The sequence below is a fragment of the Neomonachus schauinslandi genome, chromosome 3 (genome assembly GCF_002201575.2).
Source record: "Neomonachus schauinslandi chromosome 3, ASM220157v2, whole genome shotgun sequence".
Lineage (NCBI taxonomy): Eukaryota > Metazoa > Chordata > Mammalia > Carnivora > Phocidae > Neomonachus > Neomonachus schauinslandi.
Genome location: NC_058405.1, coordinates 24,923,380 through 24,928,313, shown reverse-complemented (window position 1 = coordinate 24,928,313; position 4,934 = coordinate 24,923,380).

Below are 4,934 nucleotides of genomic sequence, written 5' to 3'. Positions count from 1 at the left end.
AAATAGGATATTTTATTTACAGACAGTTCTAAAAACTACATGTGTCTCAAATATAGGAACACTATTTATATCTGAATAAATCTCCAGATTTTAGTCGTCTTTGAAATATTAGGTAGAGGAAGTCCAGAATCCAGGTCTCCTAATTTGCACAGTACAATTCCACTCAAATATACTGATAAAACTGGCCTTCTGATCTCAAAGAACAACTAGGGGCAATGAGAAACATTTAGTTTGGTGTGGTATTAAAAACGGAAGACCGTTTTCTATAGATTGATAATTTTCTAAATCACATTTCTGTGTTGAAAGATCAAGTTGATCATTAATATTGACCCTGTTTCACAAATGGCACTTTGTTCTGAAGGTATGCAAGTATTTAAAAAATCAGTTTATTTCAAAATATGTGTGCATTTTAAACCCACCATCACACAGCAATACTTTTGAATCTGGCATGAAATATTTCAAAAAATATAATCTCACATTTATTTCTGAGCTCTCAAGAAAAAATCCCTTATGAATTACATTTCATAAATAAATTCCTAACATTAGAGACATTGATTTTAGGAGAGGTCTTTGTTATTCATTTCAATTGTATTTCTTCATCTCAAAAAGTATTTTGTCAATTATTTCAAAACTACAGACAAAGTGAAAATGCTGGTACTTGAAATTAGACTACCTTGCTAGATTTTAAAGAATGAATTACTATGCTATGATATTTTGTCACTCACCTATCAGCAAGTGTTCTGCAATTTAATTGCTCTTTTTGAAGAGTAAGACTGTATCTATTTATAAGCTATGACAATGTGACATTTGTGCAAAAAAATCTCAATTTAGAAGTAAAAGTCTAAAAGTAAAAGAGAAAACCATTATAGAAATGCTTAGTGACTGAGACCATTTTTTTCCTATTGAATTGGTTTTTATATTAACTTTTTTCATTGCTAGAAAATTTAAGTGTACAGATTTTCTCTATAAGTAAAACATTTAGAAAATGTATTTAAATGTTGACTAAAAAATATTTTCCTCACTTCTCAAAACTACATTGAAATGACCAAATATCCTAAAACAATTAAAACTGAATGACCCTAATGTATTATATATATATATATAATATAAAATAAAATATATCACCATGGTTGATCTCAAAAACAATGTGAATGACAAAAACAGGCTTCACAATAATAAAGTATGATATATTTTCTGTAAAAAATTAACACAATATTTACATATTATTACTGAATGCATATATATATACAATGCATCCAAAAACTAGTTGTCAGCACATTAGTGGGCTAGGGACTATTCAAGGGTCTGGAGATAGAGAAAATTCCTCCCTTGAGGGTGTTTACTTTATGATGGTAGGAGACAGTAAATAAGTGTTATCCATAGAACACGTTGCACTTGAGGTTGATAACTGCAATGGAGAAAAGAAACTTGGGAAGATAGGAAACAGTCTTTGCTTTTCCCCAGATAGCAGGCATGTTCCCTTCTCGGGCACTTTGCATTTATTCCCTATGCCCTCGTCCTCTAAGTATCTGTAAAGCTTGGTGCTTCGTCCCTTTCTTGTCTTTGTCCAAATCATACTTTCCCAGGGAGACCCTCTCTTTTAAAATGCAGTGATAGTCCTCACTCCTGCTATCTGGGGAAAAGCAAAAAGGGAGGGAAAAAACCTGGAGCTGAGAAGATGAGGGGTACAGTAGTAGGAGATGTGTCCCAAAAGATAACTGGAATAGAGGGTTGTCTTGGGTTTGGGTCTCCAGAAGCAAACCTGGAGCATATACATGCACACAGGTGATTTATTATGGAAATGTTCTATAAATTCCCGGGGCCACTCAGCTCTCTGAGGGCACAATGGCTGCAGTTGTTCAGGGCAGTCATCAGAAAAGACTTGCAGTCTTGTGCTGCTAGAAGTAGAGACAGGGATGGGGCACAGATGGGGGCGGGGGGATTCTAGTGTATCTGTGCAAAATACCCATAATGTGCCTACAGACCTAAAGACTGCATAGCACTTTGTCAGCCTTGTAAAGGTTATGCCTTTTACTGTAAGCAAGGTGAGAAACCACTGGAGGATTCTAAGCTAAGGCAATGTGATCTGACCATTGTTTTAAAGGGAATGGATTATAATTTAAGATAGGTAGGAGCAGAGAGAGTGGTGTGCAAGTCCAAGCTATTTTCTTTGACCTATTTTGGTGGCTTGGACCAGTATACTAACATCAGAAGTATTAAGAAATGTTTGGATTCAGATTAATTAAGGAGAACTCTAAGGGATTTCGTGTGACCAACTAGAAATAAGGAACTTGTAAAAATAATATAATAGGGAAGAACTTGGGGGTGGGAAGTGGGAGAACATATTAAGAGCTCAATTTTTGGTATTTTACTGTAGAAATATCTATTAGACATTCAATGATGATATCAATAGGCCTTTAAATAATTGAGTCAAATTTGGGAAAGAGATTCTGGCCAGAGATATAAATTTGTAATTCTTCAGGGTATAGAAATAAAGCATGAGATAATGAAATTTGAGTACAGGTAAGCCAAAAATAAAATATTTCGGGTATAGTCACCTGATGTACTCTAAGATCTGTATGCAAAGAAATGAGAAGGAAGCCAAGAAATTCAGAAGTAGTGATGAGGGAGATGGGCACCAAACCATGGAAGATACTTGTAGGATGAGGGACTAAAGGCTGAGAGAGAGAGAGAGATCAATTATATCAGGTGCTGCTGTGGCTCAGGAGGAGAATGGAGAATTGACCATTATGTTTAGCAGCTGAGAAATCATTTGTGGTCTTGGCACCTTGACTAAAGATATTTTGATATAATGATAGTGGCAAAGCATGGCAGGAGTTGGTTTGAGAAAGGGAAGAAAGGAAATAAGATCCTAGGGTGTATATACAAGCTAAGAAGTTTTGCTGCAATGGAAGGGAGAGAAGTAGGGACAAATTAACAAAGACAGGGAATTGAGGGAAGTCATATCTTTTGTTCAGTATGAGAATAATAAGAATATGGTTTTAGGGGCACCTGGGTGTCTCAGTCAGTTAAGCGTCTGACTTGATTTCAGCTCAGGTCATGATCTCAGGATCCTGGGATCCAGCCCCCCATAGGGCTCCACGCTCAGCAGGAAGTTGGCCTGAGACTCCCTCCCCCTCCCTCGGCCCCTCCCCTCACACACCATCTCCCTCTAAAATCAAATCTTTTTTTTTAAGAAAAAAGGTTTTTATACTGTAAGTATGGATTCAGTAGCAAGGGGGAAAAATGATACGAAGGAGAAAGGGAGGAAAGCTGGAGTGATGACTTGAAGCAGCACTGAGGATGTGGAATTGGATGTGTAAGTAAAAGTGTTAAATCTAGAAAGGAGTCTGGCAGCTCATTAATGGTAATATGAGAGAACATAAGGCATAGCGTGTGGACACAGGGTAGATAAAATGAGAGCTTATGGATATTCTCTTCTGTATTCTTCTATTCCGTTGTTAAAATATAAAGCAGGGGGGATTGAGTGTAAGTAGAAGCAGGGAACGTTAAATGTTTGGAATCAGAAAACATGCAAAACAGTCATCTTTTAGACTGGGAAAAGGGATGGATTAGAGAAATGTGATTGTGGAAGAGCAGTGAATATTCAGTTGAAATCATTGATCATGAATTTAAACTGGAAGATTCAGCAAGATTAGTTTTCCTTTAGCCATATTCAGCAAGTCTAGCATTATAGTTCCAGGCCAGGGGTGCAGCTTTGGCAAGTGAGTATGAAAAAATAAGAGAGGTGAAAGGAATGAGGATGTTTGCAACAGAATGATTACAATGATGGATCATAGAATTTAATCAGGTTATGAGGAAAAACAAGATAGGCATTATGAGGTGGTAAATAGATGGAAGTATTAATTGATTGTATATTATGGTGGGCTAGAAAGATTGTTGTAATTGCAGTAATACAGTTAGTGAGTTGGAAAATAGGTGTTAATCAGATACTGACATACTTGCAATTGAGATTAGTTTAAGGAGGAGGTGGCTGTTACTGATCATGAAAAGATCTAGAGGATAAAACTGTAATTGAATATCTGAAGAAGAGCAGACTATAAGACCATTTGACATGTGAACATATCAAAAAAGTGAGAGCCAATATGTAGATATTGCCAAAGGGCTCATCTCCTAATACCATCACAGTGGGCATAGGATTTCAACATAAATTTGAGGGATACACAAGCAATCCATAGTAAGTGTGTTGCAAAGGAATAAAACTGTAGTGTTAACTTTATTAGTGATGTTTCCTTACTCATCATTTAGAAAAAACAAATATTGTATATTGTTCTTGTTTGAGATACATGTGTATTACACTATTCTCTGGACATTTTTATACATTTTGCATTCAAAAGATGAATAAAATTAAAACAATGAAGGAAATAGAATGCAACACTTATATGTACAGAATTCAGTCATCACTGTTTTGTAAGTGGTAGAAAACTATTTCTACAAGAATAAATTTGGGTTTTTATAAAATAAGGCACATGTTAGATTGATGATGAAATGTAGCAATAAAAATTTAGAACCTAAAAACTGAAAGACTTAGCATCCCAAAAGAGGATTTTTCCCAGTGTGACCACAGAGTAATATTAAAATCTGAGCGAACAAGCTAACACCTTTGTAAGGACTACATTGATCAGCCAGGAGGTTAATTACTGAAAGGAAAGTTTCATTTTTAAAATGTAACAAAATGTGAAGAGATTTAAAAAAAATTGAAAAGGAATTTAATGCCCAACTGAAGGGACTAAATAAAGTCAAATGCATTCAGGAAAGAACACTACTCAACCACCAAACAATAGATAATTTACAGATTATTTTAAAATTGCCGAGGTAGGCTAGGTTGGAGGGAAGGGTAACGAAAAGCTTTTTAACTCATTCTATAGCATTATACTCAGACATGGCAAGTGTAACAAAGGGGGGGGGAACAC